This window comes from Passer domesticus, chromosome 7 (genome assembly GCF_036417665.1).
Source record: "Passer domesticus isolate bPasDom1 chromosome 7, bPasDom1.hap1, whole genome shotgun sequence".
Lineage (NCBI taxonomy): Eukaryota > Metazoa > Chordata > Aves > Passeriformes > Passeridae > Passer > Passer domesticus.
In genome coordinates, this window is record NC_087480.1 from 50550026 (window position 1) to 50566137 (window position 16112).

At 41.7% G+C, this 16112-nt stretch overlaps 1 protein-coding gene across 4 annotated transcripts in view; it reads left to right on the forward strand.

Annotated features, from left to right (window-relative positions):
* The first annotated feature begins 3550 nt into the window (after positions 1-3550).
* The window catches only part of LOC135305165 (vitellogenin-1-like), a 72037-nt gene continuing 59475 nt past the window's right edge, over positions 3551-16112 (forward strand). For 2 of the 4 annotated variants that reach the window (XM_064428531.1, XM_064428528.1), the window contains exon 1: positions 3551-4356. The gene's annotated coding sequence lies outside the window, so the exon portion shown is untranslated. The remainder of the gene's footprint in view (positions 4357-16112) is intronic. The other 2 variants (XM_064428527.1, XM_064428529.1) reach the window with 2 other exon arrangements.

Consider the following 16112-nt stretch of genomic DNA (forward strand, 5'->3'; position numbering starts at 1 on the left):
CATATCATTTGCCCTCAATTATTTGCTGTATTTCCTTTGCTTTTGCATACGTTCTTCTAAGGTTGGGAAATGCAGATACATACTACTTAAAAGGGTATTTTTAGAAGGATATCTACCAGCCCATCATTTTTAATCTCCTGCAGAACTGTAACCTATAGTAAGCTGATCTGGACAAAGCATCTCTAGTAACTATATAATGACTTCAGCATGCTCAGGGAGATTGAAAAAGTTCCTTGGAAAGAAAATATATCATAAATGTTTAGCTTATAATAGTCTTTGCAATGAAAGAACATCTTTTATAGGAAAACTGCTCTCCTATGTCTGGGTCAGATCTTCATTGAAACTCTGTTTTCCTTACATACAAGGATGAGTTTTCATCTTTTACTACAGCACATAAAGAGCAGATACATTTTTTTAGATTCCCTGCCTCTCTATCCCTGAAGGATGTTGCAACTGTCCTACCTAGCACATGCAGATGTACTGACAAGCAATTAAAAGATTTATTTCTCACAGCCCTTACTTACATGAACCCCAGCCCAGCAGAGAGAGAAGGAGTGACATTGAACATAGATTGAAAAAATAAAGGTTTCAACAAGATATGAGGAAAATCCTTTTCACCATGAGGACAGTGAAGTGTTGGAAAGGATTGCCCAGAGAGTTTATGCAGATGTGTTAAAATCTTTGGAAGTTTTTAAGACTGCATAAAGTTCCCAGCAACCTGATCTCAACCTGACCCTGCTCTGACCACGAGGGTGAATGAGATGACCCTCTGAGATCCCTTCCAGCCTGGGTTGTTCTATTAGTCTATGGTATCAAATCAGGAAAATAATAATCAGGCATTAGTTACAATTTTGTTATGCAAACTTGCCCTCAAGTGCTATGCAAACTGTTTTTCCAAAGGTAAATTCATGTAATCTATTTATCAGATCAACTAGCTGACTGGTCTGAAAACTAAGAATTTTGTTCAACACTTTTTAAGATTACACACTATTGAGAGGCTTGTGACTTGTCCAGTGGGGCCAACAGGAAAAATAAATAAGTAAAAACAAATCATTGATTGACCAGACATATAAAAAGTATAATGTTAAGGTTTCACTCTGAAAATAAATGCTTGATGAAGAACTTTTTTCCATTAAACCAAAAAGAAAGTTGTGTTCAGTGTTGCATTTCAAGGTGTGTTTCAGAATACAATAAATAAGGTAAAGACTTGTGTATTCTGAAATAAATATTCCCTCAAAGAATTAGAATGTTGTTTCAAAGAAACTGCAATATTATCACCATAGCCATTGGGAGGTTTAGTCTGCTGGAGCTGTGCTAATAAACAGATCTGTGTTCTTTACCTTTTGGAATGAAGCAGGCAGTCATTTAAAAGATAAATACAGTGCAAATTTATTTCAGACTTTTCTCCACTCCCCAGCTGTCACAGGCCTTCAGCTCAGAACTTGAGGATGCTCTGAAGCCAGGACTTGAGCACCGCGTAAATCCCACATATAAAGCAATGCTGTACATGATTATGTGAAGCAGAAAAAATATTTTCAGGGCTGATTCCTCCAGCTTCTACACTTCCAGCATCACTTTTCTCATCAATAATTTCACTTTTTATACCTATACCATAATAATTCCTTAAAGGCCATGTCCATAATCACACTCTTGCCATGTGCCAATTAACCCCAGGAGAAGCCCTACCTCCTTCTTTGAAATCTGTATAGATCAGACAAAAAAGTCAAAACCCATGAAGTTAAAACTTTCTTTCCTCTGGGAAAAGAGGTGGTAGGAGGAGGGCCTCTGGCCAACAGCTTCCTCCAGCCTGTGTTACTCTTTTCCCTTGGTTCTCATACATTCAGTGCTGAGTGCTTTGCTGGTGGCTGTGCCACCTCACCAAAGTCATCCCCCATGCAATTTTTATATAAAATTAAGCCTTTAAGACTTGAAAACAGCTGATCATCAATGCACTGATGGTCCATTTAAAAACAACCAAACTGTCAAGTGCAAATGTGCTAAAGCATTTTCACGGGTTGCCTGGCTCCCTGCCAGCTCAGGGCCATCGCTGTGGGCAGCCTGTCCATGGAGCTGCAGGCACAGAAGGACAGGACTGCTGCTTTCAGAGTCTGTATCTCCATGACAACGCTCCTGAACAAACCTTATGGAGAACCAAGAGCCCTCGACACATCCAGACTTTGCCAGGAGTCAGGTCCATGGCCACACACGGAACCTGGAGGCCTGGAACTGCTGCTTCAAAACACGCTGCAAGATGTGACTAATACGAAATGCAATCATTCCACCAACTTTACTGCCACACAGCAATATTGACAGCAGCAGTCCTCCTGGGTCAGAAGAACAGAAAGTATGAAAAAAATTCCACACACATAAAAAAGTAACAGTAAAACTGACTTTCAAGAATGTACTTTTCTTTTTTTTTCCAAGTGGAAAAAAAAATGCTTAAAAAGCACACTGAAATTATCATGAAACATAAATTATTACTGATTCTATTTATTATAACAATTATGTTTTGTAGAGGTCTTATTTTACATCTTCTCAATGCAGGGATGCATTTTTCCCAGAATTCCTTTTCCAGAACTATCCCTTTAAATTTGGCAGAAGCTTTACTTCTACAGATGTTGTTTTGCAGCTTCTTGGGTTTTTTTCTTGCCTTGCTGGTAAGTACTCATATTTTATTGAATTTACTCCTCAGGATTCCCAAGGAAAAAGTGTATTTTCATCAAACATGGGGGAAACTCCTCTGCTTCCCAAAACATTGCTGAATATTCTAAATAAAACTCGCTCCAAGACTGACCATCAGTTTTCACTGCACTGCAATAGGCATCTCCCTCCAATGCAGAGGCTTTTTATTTATTGTAACTATTTATATAGTCAGCTCTGTATCCACATAAACTTAACACCGTTTAAATTAATTTTGTAAGACTTTTGTGAGACAGTGTTAGTTTAGTCAAATCCAAGTTGATTATAAACTGTTCTTCTTTATAATAAATAAGTTTGAAAACCATGTTTTTAAGAGACAATCCAATTTACTTTGTTAAAATAAGTTATATTTTAACCTAGGCAGGGATGTTTTCCTCCTGTGTTTGGCCCACCATTATTTGGTCTAATGGATTGAGTTAAAGGCAACAAACTTCAAAATCCCATTCCTCCCTCTCTTTGAATATTTCTGCACTATGCAGACTTCTGGCATCACCTTGGCTTCTGCTGGGTTTCAGAAATAATTGTTGATGATACAGTAAATTTGTTTTCTCTCCCTTGTGTTTAAATCCCAATCTTATAAACACTCATGTATTTGCTCAGTTTTATGCACGACTAAGTCTTTGGCGTTAATGAGGCTGCTCATGTGCATAAAGTTAAGCATATGTGCAAGTGTTGTATGATCAGGGTCTTAGGATGCCAATTCGCAGTAATAACAGATTTGCATAAACTCATGATCCCAAGCACTGGGCTTCCTGCTCATTATCAGTAGTGGAATTAATTTAGCTGTTTTTCATTCCATGAATGTTTGTGAACCTTTTCTTTTTTTTTTTTCTTTTAGTGAACTTCAAGTTGTTTTGATTACCGGTCCTCAGCCATTTTTGATTTTGCCCCATCACTTAACATATGTGGGGTTTTTCCCTCCCTTTACCAGTGCCCACCTTAGCCATGTTAGTGTGAGTTCATTTGTGCTCAAGATGAAAGATCAGGTCACACTTCTTAAGCTGAAAATATGCTCCATGCTGTGTAAGAGATCTGCAGAAACACCAATTGCAAATACCCAGCTAGGACTCATCAAAATCCTGTGCACAAGTCATAGCTTCTGTCGTCCAGGGGTTAGGCCCTAAATGAAGTGAGTAGCAGCTGTAACCCATTTAGTCTAGATGCCAGCTAAGGGAGAGGCAGTCTGTACTCCTCTCTGGCAAGTGGGTCGCATTGAAGCAGAAAAAAATAAAGTATATCCTCACTGAAATTACAGTGCATGTCCTACTGAAGGATAATCTCCCTTCTGATGCTCAGCTCTGCTTTGTCTTCATTATGATTGACACTTAATACCTATAATACAACTCCTAAAGACTCTGGGGTTTGATTCCTCGTTCTCAGAAGCAGTGCTGCATTTACTCCCTCTCTAAATGATGGGGCAGGACCAGGTGTCCACCCTTCCCTGGCAGGTACTGATGAGGACACACCTCCCCAGAGACCCTCCCTCTGTGGGACCCCCAGCTCCCACAGCTGACCTGCAGCTCCCAGTAGAGCTGAGAGCTGAGTTCTTCCAGCCCCAGTATGGCTGAGAAGGCTGGACTGCAACATTTGGCTTTGGAGTGAGCAAGGGATACCAGTGCTGCAATAGGAAAACAAAAGTAGAAACAGTGATACTTGGTGAGTAGCAAAACAAAGGCATGAATGCCTCCTAACCCTAATATGTAACATTTTTTAAGAGGGGGGAGAAAGATAAATGAATAAATTCTGCTACCAAATAGATAGTTGAGAGCTATCATCCAGAGAACCTCATGGTTCCCTACCTGAATAACTCTATTTGCCAAAAGAAAAGGGAAGTAGTGCTGGGAAAGAGGAGGCAGTAGCACTCAAAGGAGGCTCAGGGTGTGGGGGCAACACAAACAGATTATGGATTATTGGGAAAATTAGAATAGTATCAAATGGTAATTTTGTAAGGATGTCTTCCCTGAAGCTAAACAAAAGTGAAAAAAAATCAACTGGTCCTTGAAGCAACTCCCAATTGCATCCTAGATGTTATCTTTTTAATGAATTATTTCTGGACTAAAACTATTATGCATTAATGAATCAGACATCATAATCTTGCATGAAGATCAGGAAAAAGTTTACAGTAAGAGAGAAGAAGGGAAATACCCTGTGGTTCTGCACAGGTTTCATGAAACCATGTGAGCCTGTGAGATCTGCTTATACTGTTGCTGAGCTTGAATGGTCTTGTTTAGTTGCTTTTTCTCTTTTAAAACTATTGTTTTCTTCAGGAAAATATTGTGTGTATGGAATACATGTGCTGTGAGCTACAAATGAGTAGCATCCTTCTGAATGTGGAAACCTTAGGCTGCATCCATTTCAGAGATACTTTCTCTGCGCATGTTGTATGCCTGTGCAGAGAAGGATGAACAGAAATGTGCTTTCTGGTCATGCATAGTGTGCAATAGTTACATAAAACCATGTTTTAAAGTAAGCTATCCTTTCAAGTGGTCGGTGTTATCTTTACTTGAATGACCAAAAAGTTAGATTCTCTCTACTATGTACCATCAAGCCCATACAGAAATCATCTCATGTTTTATGGCTATTTTAACCTCCTCCCCACACCAATCTCCCTTTGGAGATTTCTGAAAGCCAACTAGAGCCACAGAGAGCAGCATCTCTGGAGACCAGCCCAGGAGGAAGGTATTAACCCCCTTAGTGCTGCTGGAGAAGTAGGAAAGCCAGTCAATAGCACTAAATAAATGAGTCTCTGTGTGTCTCAAAGCCTCAACTGCAATTCTTTTCAGTACTGCATGCTTTCTTTGCCAGCACAGGCCCCTGAACACACAGACACAAGGGGAGTGCACCAGGGGAGGCTTGGTTGTCCCTTTGCAGGTGCCGCAGAGTGGAGGGGCTGGAGCAAGTTCTGCAAGGGCAGAAACAGCAGTGAGGAGCATCCCATGGTGTCCCACCTTCTGCAAGGCAGGAACTCCCCTTTCTTAAACAGCTTTGCTCCCCTACCAGGGGCTGCTCTCTGAGGCTGCATCTGATTGTGGTTTCCAAGCTCTGGCTTGGCTCTTGCAGACGCTGTTCCTGTAACAGACAAGCCTGCTCCTCTGCCACGTATTTGTTTAAATGGGTTCAAAAGTTCTCAGCTTCCTGACGACTTTTTTTTCCCCCTTTGTTTTATACCAATCAGTTAATTTGCTAACATCACCCTCCATATCTTCTGATCTTAGGCAAGCTGGCTGGGTTTACTGGTGCCTTTATCGCCACATTACAGCCAGCAGTGAGGAATGCAGGTCAGAAGGGAAATAAGAAGGGACGGCTCTTTTGAAATGGGGAGGAACAAGGTCAGGCTTGTGGGGCAAACAGGAGAGGGTGGAAGCACAGAAAAGGGATGTACTTTAAAAACAAACTCATGCTGCACTAATCCAACTGCTATTCAGCTTTATCCCCCTCTGCTTATACATTGCTAGAAACCTCCTTTTATCTTCCTTTGTCTCTTTTTCTTATTCTATTATAAAGTCTTCACGAAACCACCTATTTTTGTTATACATTTTATAAAATGCTATGAGTATTTCACAACACACTTTTATTAACTTCTGATCAAGACGTCTGTTTCAAATGAAAACATTAGAACCGATCAGAAATGGGAACATTTTTCACAAAAGGTGATGGGTTTTGTTTTGAGAACAATTTACTTTTTAGTCAGAATTTTTGTCCTAGCCAACAAAGAGCTTTTTTATCTCTTTCCCAGTTACTCCAGATTTACAAGAGTGAGAATGAAAACAGACTGCAATTTTTGTCCTCATTACAAAAGGGACAGAGATTTAGAAGAAAAAGAGTCATTGAGCAGTTATATTAGAATAAAATTGGGCTGTTTGGCTTTGGTAGCTTTGTACTTGTTTATATCAGTGGATTGATCAGAGACACTCATATTTTGGTTTTTTTCCACTGTTCTGCATGTCCTTGATGAACAGGACTGTCCTGCTTTATCTCTCACAATGTTCTTCCAGGTCATGGTTGAGCACAGAGGCATGACCATGAGGAAACTTGCCTTTACTTCTGCCAATCACATGTCATTCGATAAAGAGAAATCCATTTTCTTTCTACCTAGCACTAAAGTGGAAAAAGAAAGGTTCTCTTTTCTTTCTTTTTTTTTTTTTTTATGTGTGTGTGTATGCAGCAAAGCAAACAAAAGTTTAAAGTAAACTTTTTCAAATAACACTTTTTCCGGGCAGAACTTTCTCTGCCTTCTGCTGGCTGAAGGGCATTGTAATTCATGCAATAAAAGGGGAAAAGATCTGCTGGTAGAGATTGTTTACTTTAAACTTCTGTTTGTTTTGCCTCCACTCTGGGAAAGAATGTAATATTTCTATAAAGCTCTGTTAATTTTTTTTTCTTCCTTTGACTGACGAGCACTGGAGAAAGCACCCGATCAACAAACAGGAAACCAAAGTACTTTTCATCCCTGTAAGACAGAATTAGCATGAACTGCTGCACTGCAAGCTGCTTTTAACTGATCCTCTTTGTGAGTTAATGGATGTTACCTGGAAATAACCCATATACTTGGGTCAAAATTTTCAAACCAGTCTCCTAAACCCAAGCAACCCACAGAAATCTATGACAGAGTTACTAAACCACTTCAGATAATATTTCTTTTTAAAAATAAGATACATAAGCACCTAATTGTGGGTGGTCACCATTTGTGGAAATACTGCCAGTTGGAAGAGCTGGGTTTCAGATCCAGTTTCCAGGCTGACAGAGCAGAGGTGCAGCTCAAGGAGCTGCTCCTCACACAGACACAGAGGTCCATCAGAGGTGAAAGTGCCACGCTGGTTGCAGACCACTAGCAGTGATATAAGGTGCCTCATCACTTTGTGGGCAGCAGCTCACAAGTTGCCCAACTGGAAACTGAGTTTCACTTTTCCCTTGTTGCTTGCTGTGGACTCTGTGTGTGTCTGTCTGTCTGCCTGTCTGTCTGTTTCCTCCTTACTGAAAGATGTTGAGGCTGAGAACATGGAAAGGGTCTCATGGTCAAAATGCTCAGTCCAGAGCAATGTTTATCAGGGTATCTGATATGTTGTATTTTTTTTCATATATACAAACTAGTTTGGAAAAAGAGGAATACAAGAACTGTCAGTCCTTTTAAGAGAGATGTGATTAGGAAGGCAATCACTATCATTGTGTGCTAGATTCAGCATTTCTGGGAGAGGTAACCTACATCCACTTGCACAATAACAGAGCAAGGGTTGTTTTTTACACTCTTGATTCATAGCAAACTGCAGTGGTGACACTGATCCATTTATCCTGAAGTGCCTTGTAACCCAGAGCAGTGGGTCCAGGTAGCATGTGCTCCAGCTCCTGTAAGGATTCAAATCTAAATCTCTGATTTTATGGGAGTGTTTGCCAGAAACCTGCCCATGAGCTGCTGCTCAGCACAGTAGGGATATGCTTTCCTGACAAACCTCAGCTGCTGAAGCAAGAAATCATGGGCCCAAGAGGTGCCCAAATGTCTCTCCCTTTGGAAGTGCCTGAGAGAGTAGGTGGAAGCCTGTGCTCTGACAGCTCCTTCCAAAACTTCCCCACCCCCACCTCCTCATTTATCACTGCTGTGGGTGAGCAGGAAAAGAGCAGGAAGAGCGACAGAACAAAAACAGCCCTGAGACTGGAGACCAGGAGTCAGGGCTGCTTCGTGCTGCTGTCTCAACTGTGCAGCTTTACTGACAGTCAGGTGCTCCAGCTCTCTTACCCACAAAGATGTGTCAGGGAAGGCACAAACAATTCTTCTCCCTCCCTTTCTCTTTCTGCCAGAAGAGTAAAGCTGACACTATGATGTTTTTGAGGCACTCTGTGCTGATGGTCACAGGTGTTCACTGGCCTTCCCCTTCAAACTGTGCCAGGCAGGGGACTTGGGTGCCACTCAGTAACACATCCCCACCCACCTGCTCCTCTCTGTGCAAATGCACAGGCAGAGCTGAAGGAGCCTGCACAGCGTGGATTCAGGCAGGGAGACATCTGGGGATGCAAGAAAGTGCTGAGAGTAGATTTGGGGGTCCCGATATTGGAAGTTGGTTTTTAAACTTAAGCTTCTTTAAGATCTGACCCTCAAAATTGATGTAGAAAGTGTTAGATTTATTTCAGCAATATGGGCTCCATCCCCAGGATGTTCAGGAACATAGATCTTCTTCAGAGCCAGAAAGGATTAAAAATTTCCCCTCCTATGTAATGAAGAACTAAGAACCTTATCCAAAAATGTCTGCCTTGAGCTCTCAGCTTGTGACAAAATATTGCAAGAGTCTTAAAATTCCAAGATCTTGAGAATACTTGCCCATTCAGCTTCTTTCTCTTTCTCCAGTCTGCCGCAGTTCTTGAATAAAAAGCTCCTGAAAATATGTATGTAAATGTGGGGCATTTTACAACATGCTTGCAAGGCAAACGGGTCAGGCCTTTGAGGAAGCATGAATAGGTTAGGATTATAATTCATTGTAATGTTATGGCAAGCTGCAGTTTCAAAGGCCTAAGTTCTCCGATTTTATCCAATAAAAAATTTAAAGAGACAAAAACCCAATTTGTTTTACAATCAATAAAATGTACAGCTTCTTTATCTTATTAGAAGAGGCTGTCAGTTGTAGTCAACCATTGTCAACAGGCTGCTTGATCTATCAGTAAAACAAATCATTACAAGGAACATAGCCCTGCTGCTGTGGCTTTTGTGGTGTTTCTAATGAGGACTGGCAACACTTCTATTCCATTACAAGATTTGAAAGTGAATTTTTTGGAGACACACCCAGGCTTAAGGTAGCAGAGGAAGGTTTAAAAATAATTAACTGTGCTGTTCCAAATAACTTGATAGATTAAGGATTCATTCCATTCACAATAAAGCAATTCCTTGCTTCTATGATTGGTATTTAAATCTAGGGTGGCATTAAGTGCTGGTCTGCTTCAGCCTAAGCTTGGGACTGCACAGGATTAGAGGGCAACGCATGGCTGCTCTCACATGGGCCAGCTGAGAAAAATGAAGTGTCTGAGCACTGAACAAAAAAGAGACAGGAAGAAGGAGAAAATATGACCACATACGAGGGGGTGAGGGGCTGTTTGGCAGTTGTTTTGCACTGTGGTTGTGGCCATCCCTGTGTGCAGTGGCCCTGGAGCTCATGCTGGCACCCAGCACTGTTGCATCCCTGAGGCACGTAAGCTGCACACCCCTGGAAAGGGGACCCCTCCCTGCCACACATGCACTTCTGCCTCAGGCCCTCCACAGCTGTCCTGAGTGTTTCTCTGTTTTCCTCCCTGTAGGTGCTGGGCCATATAATAAGGTGATGAAGGTAAGATAGGGCAGGCTGAAGCCATGGGCATGGCTTCTTTAGGCATGTTTCTCTATTAGGAATCCCCCAACTCCATGGCATCCTTCCTGCAGCACCATGGCTACTCACCAAATCCAGCTGCTGACACATGAGGGTCAGGACAGGATTTCCTTTCTTTCAGACCAGAGAGAAAATCAGCAGCCTTGAGAGAAGGGATACCTTGGGATTAAAAGAGATCTGAGGCTGAGGTGATAAATGTGGGACAAAAGCTCCTGTGAAAGGCACCTTCCTAATTCAAACGCAATGCCAATGGAAGTCATACCCTTAGGTCACATAATTCCTGAAATAATCTACAAAGTAGCCCAGTAAATCAAGGAGAACTGATTTGAAGCTCTTCTTCCATCTCAGACTGCTTTTTTAGGCACTTAGCTCATAAGAAAAAAAATCTCATCCACCTGACAAAATACAGGGGGCTGGAAACAGCAGCAGCTCTGCTGAGTCTCACCTGTAGTCCTTGCTTTGGGGTGGGAGTGCACACAGAACAGAGCAGGTAACTGCACCCGGGAAAGAGATGTCCTGGGAAGGGACTGTGGACAGTCAGCAGTGCCCAGGCCATGTCTCACTGAGGAGCCAGGTTTGGGATCCCCCTCTGCAGCCTGCGGAGCTGCTTCAGAAGCTGCTTGAAGCTGGGTGGGACCCAGAATTGTCAACAAGCTGAGTAGCCTCTCACAGTCCTGCTGTGAGCTGATTATCACATCTAACAAAATAATGCGCTGGAACAAATAACACTTCAGGCTCTGTTGTTTCAGGTAAAACTCAGTCCCGCTAAGTATAAATTTATAATAAGAGCCACAGCATTATGAGTTTCCCAACAGTCAGGTTTAGTTCAAGTGCAAATTCAGACCCTTACAGGGACACTCTCATCTTTGTAGGCTGGAATTTGGGGATTTACACACAGAATTCCCATTAACACTAGTAGGAGTTATAGTATGCATATATATATATATACACATATATATACATATATATATACACATATACATATACACACACACACACATATATATATATATTTTCCCTTCTCGATGCAGGCATTTCCCCTGGGGATAACAACTGTGCTTTAAATTCTCCTTCCGTGATGGTTTGCAGTGATGCTCTGCCATGAGCCTCCGCTCCCCGGGTCAGTCACGACAGACGCTGCTGTCGGCGATTTCAGGCCAGAAAGCGCCGCTCCTCCCCGCTCCTCCCCGCTCCTCTCCTCTCCGCTCCTCTCCGCGCCGTGCCGCGCAGCGCAGCGCGCCCGCAGCCGCGGCCCGAGGCGCGGAGCCCGAGTGCCACCTGCCGGGACCGCCGCGGCTGGAACCGCGGGGAGCCCAGACCGGGGGGAAGGTTCAGGGAGGTGGGGTAACATCGGCAGGATGCTTGGCTGGGGAGGATGAAAGATACATATTTCTTGACTTTTTTTTTTTTTTTTTTTTTTTTTTTTTTTTTTTTTTTTTTTTTAGCCATTAAGAGCACTGCTGCAAAACCTCTATAAGGCACTTCACTTTAAAAAGGATTTAACCTGATGTTTAAACAAGCTGCCCAATCAAGGCCAGCTTGATTGTTTGTAATGTTGTGGAAAGGCTTGCTTGTCTAACAAGATCTACTCACATAAAATGCATCTGCAGCGTAACTGTAGTGGGGAAGAAAGGCCATAAATATTGTACTGTGACTGACCAAAATATATCCATGGTGTCCTGTTCCCTTTTTAGCAAGTTTGAAGTCGACTCAGTTGAATTTAATAGGCTGGTGCTTTTACAAAGCATGTGTGACAGATAAACTGGATTATGTAGAGGTTGACAGGGCAGTTGCTTTTGTGAAAGATTTTTAGTGTTGTTTTTTGATGCTGGAAGCTTCAGTGATATTCAGTGCACTGGTAGCTGCAGTGCTCCTCTCACAGGCCTGCTTTGCTGTCAGAGTCAGCGTAGGCTGGTCCCAGCTTGCACAGCATAGAGGAGCTGCAGGCAGAGTCCCCCTGATCCAGACAGCCCTGTCTTGTGCCTAAAGCTGGGATGCTACAAAGGATAACCCTTGTAGCTGTCTGACTGCCGAGCTAGCCTTAACCACAGTTCTTTCATGAACTCAGAAGTATAATTCTGTTGTGTATGGATTACTAATAAGAATTTACCATCACTGTGTATGTAAAAGGTATGATCCAAATTTTTTTTGGTAGTTGTGTTTTAACCTAAACCGGACTGTAAAGCTACAACGATTTTGTCAGGTTTTTCTGGCTCCTTTGAAGATCTTTTTTCATGGAACTACCAAGTGGTACATGCAAAAGGTGTGTCCCCTTTTCCATGGGGACACACATGCCCACCAGAATTCACCCCTTCTTCACAATCTGGGCTTCATTTTTTCACAAAAGCTAAAAATTTGGCTTTCTGTATAATTCTCTATCTGGAAACAGAAAATCTTTGTTAATAAATCTCTTGTATATGCTGTGAAATGCTGGAGGATCTCACAGCTCATTGCAGTTATGTGTATTTTAGATCAGAGAGGTGATGGCTTATACTTAGGGGCTCTGCAGAGAGTGTTGCATGTTATGCTAGCGACACAGCTTTGGCTGCAGGCCCTGATCCAAAGCCAGCTGCAATCAAACAGTCAAAGGTCATGTCTCCACAACAGAAAGAAGTTGTAATTGTAGCTTGTCCCAGGATTACCCTTGGTGGTTTAAGCCTGCCAGCATGAGAAATAATAACACAAGCAAATGTGTAGCTGAGAGCTACCAGAATACAAAGGGCTCTGGTGTGGGCTGGTGGTGCCTCCTGGAGCCACCTCCCTGCACAGGCAGGAGCAGTCCAGGTCTGTCACCAGCACTGGGCCACCTCTGCACCTTGGCACCTCCACACCCACGAGACAGCCCTGCCCAAGGGCCAGCAGGACCTCCAGCCCTCACCCTGCTTCCAGGACACTGTGGCCAGGACCAGCTCCAGCTGCATCCCATGGGTCACAGCAGGCCACGAGTGCCAGAGCAGGTGTCCCAACTGCCCTTTGTCCCCACAGCACAGTAAGGCTGTCCACATACCACCAGAGCAGCTGCTGGAAAGTGATGATTGGTGCTAGCTGCCATTAGAGGGAGAAAAATCTAATCTCCACAGCCTGGGGGATGGCCAAGTCTTGAGAATATGAATTAATTTTCAGAAAAAGACACAGGAGGTCCTTAAAAATAATTTTTAAGTGTACTACTCACATAAAGATATATGTGTAATATGTATAGGTGTCTCCAGAAATATTTTGCAGAATTTGCGTAATTTTTTGAAAGTCCATAATTTAGGGTTCCAACTCATTATTTCAAACCCGCCTTGTTTTAACTGGATGGGATGTCTTCTTCCAGAAGTGAGAAATAGAAAGAAAAAGTTGCTGAGCTGTACCTTTCCCATTCCTGTGTCCAAACTTTTCCTCTTGAAAGAAAGTTTCTCACTACCATATCTCTAAGTAGTTAACGTTCAGTGTGTATTTTATTGTAATAGGTTGAGAAAATAGCTCTATAACATTATGCAAAAACAAAGGGATCTCATACTACTACTTTAAAAATGCAGAAAAGATCACGTATTTCTGCAGCATCTGCCTTATGGTTTGCTGTGAACAAAGTCACTATTTTAGCTCAGTATCTATGAATGCTGTTGGGTCACCCTGAAATTTAGGAGTGAGGGGAAGGAGAGAAAACAAAGATAGAAGAAAAGGAAAGAAGCTTTGCATTGCTGCCCCTTCTTGAAGGCAGACTTTCAGCAGATCACTTTGACCTGTCTCCTGTCTACCTGTCAAAATGATTATTTGTTCTTTCACAGTGCCTAGAACAATTGCAGGGTAAGGGTTTGTTTACTCTTTTGCATCATATTGAAATCATTTACTTTTATAATTGTGGACAGCTGGAAAAGGGGTTAGGGAATAAGAATAAAAATTAAGAGGACTGGTAAAAAGGTGAAGGATTTTAAGACAGAGCATCTATCAGTTTTAATGCTTAAGATGACATAACAAACACTTATTGAGCACCAAAGACTAGCATATAACTTCTGTAGCTATAAAGTAAATTACAGTTTTAATCAAATTTCTTTCTCTCACTAGAACAGTGATGAACATGAGCAGATATGTTTATCTTTTTCCCACACCTTTATCAGAATCAAAAACTCAGAGCAAGGAAAGTTGTTATCATCTGTCCCTGATGTAAAACATGTATCTATTAAGCAAACTTCTGAAAAGCTCATTTAAATGCTCTGGTCTCTGCTCTTAGCCATTATGTGTGCTCAGTCCCATGTAAAGCCTTGAAAAGCAAAACAAGAGCTCTTTGCAAAACCTCCTCTCCATTTCCCAGAGTTGTTTTTTTCCAAAGCCATTGTTTTTTTTCTCTTGAGTATAATACCATTGTTTTTATCTTGCTGCTCTGTTTCTCAGCAGAAGAATGTTTTAAGAACAATAACATAACATTTAGGAATAATAATCCCCTTGTCTCACACTGGCTCTGCTGTTCTTACTCACAGAGCCACACGTACTGTCTGCAACCAAAAGACAATACCTAAGAATGAACTTCAGAAAATAACAAGTATTTATATTTTCTCGGTGTTGCCACCAGGGGCATTGAGTCTTTTTTGGTCCAAATGGGATAGCTCTGTATGAGCCTTAGTAGCAATTTGTTTCAGAAGATTTCCAATTAGTCATGGATATTTTTCAATAGCTGGGGCATGTTGTGCTTAGTGACACACTCAGTACAAAGGAATCTCCTTTTGTTCTGAAACTGCTATTTGCACTTTTGTTGGTTTTGCCCCAGTTTTCTTATTAGAATACCGAGTGAGCCATTGTTTCCACTTCCTACCTAATCTTTCCATAATTACAAAATAATTGTGTTGGTTAATATTTGGGGGTTTTTTTACCAGAAAAAAAAATCCCCCATAATGTCCTTACAATTTTCATGTCAGGAGAACTTTATTTTACAAATTTCTATGCAAATATAGATATAGCTGGGATATGTGCTTGCATTTGAGCAGTTATCTATAATGCTTTTTAGTTGCATCAGGATTACCCGCTCACAAGGGTCCAGCATCAGAGAGTTAGCAATACTAACTTATGTTAAATTAATTTTTCAGGATTTTTTATAAGTGTTTATTGATATTTGGGTTGATTTTCCTTTAGCTCCACCTAGAAGAGAGGACTTTGCAGTTCCTGTGCATACAATGCTGCTTGTCTGTAGTCCCCTCCTCAGAGCTCCTGTCGTGTTCCAATTTCTGGTCAGGCCCTTTAAAAAGAATCACAAAAGTCTGTGCAAATATTTCATTTACTTTATTCACAGAGCAGGTATATGAGAACACTAAAGCTATGTGCCCTTATTGATTGGGTTTTAGTGAAATCAGAGGAGAAATTCATGTCCCAGCTGATGTTCAGACAGCCACTAGCACAGAGCAATTCACTGATGGATGTCACCAAACAGAAGGTCACACCACAGCATATGCACTTGGTTGTGCTGTGCAGTGACTCCATTTGTATGCAGCAGGGACAGTGAAGCATGGGGCTGCCTCTGGAGGGAACAGTCAATTCTGCAAACATTTATGACACCGCAGACTAGTGCAGGGAAGTTTACCTTGCCCTTGTCTTTGTAAAATGTTTTGTCGATCAAGGTTATCTGGTCAGAGCTTTCCTGGAGTCTCAGCACAGGTCAGGGAGCAAAGAGGTGGAGGGACATCAGAGAGAGTCTTTATAGTGTGTCTTGTGGAACATTTTTCAGAAAAATCACTGTACCAGAACTTGGAATTTCTGATCCAAATTTCCACTGATTGCTTTGGACAAATAAGAAAACTTTAGCCTTTATGTGTGTTGCCACAACTTATGAACAGAATGCAGATCTTCTGTCTCCACCACATGAGGTCATCTCATTAATTCTTCCTGGTGTGAGTGGAACCCCAATTGCAACTTGGGTCTATAGATATAATTTTATATCATGTTGAATATTGAACACATAAATAAATTCCTATTGAATGTTTGTCTGAAAAAATGGCATGAGCATAGGAAAGAAAATATTGATTCCTGTCTGCACTGCAGCTTTGGTAGAGGTGAAATCTAAGCCTGTGTTTTCCACAACTCAGATTTTGTTTC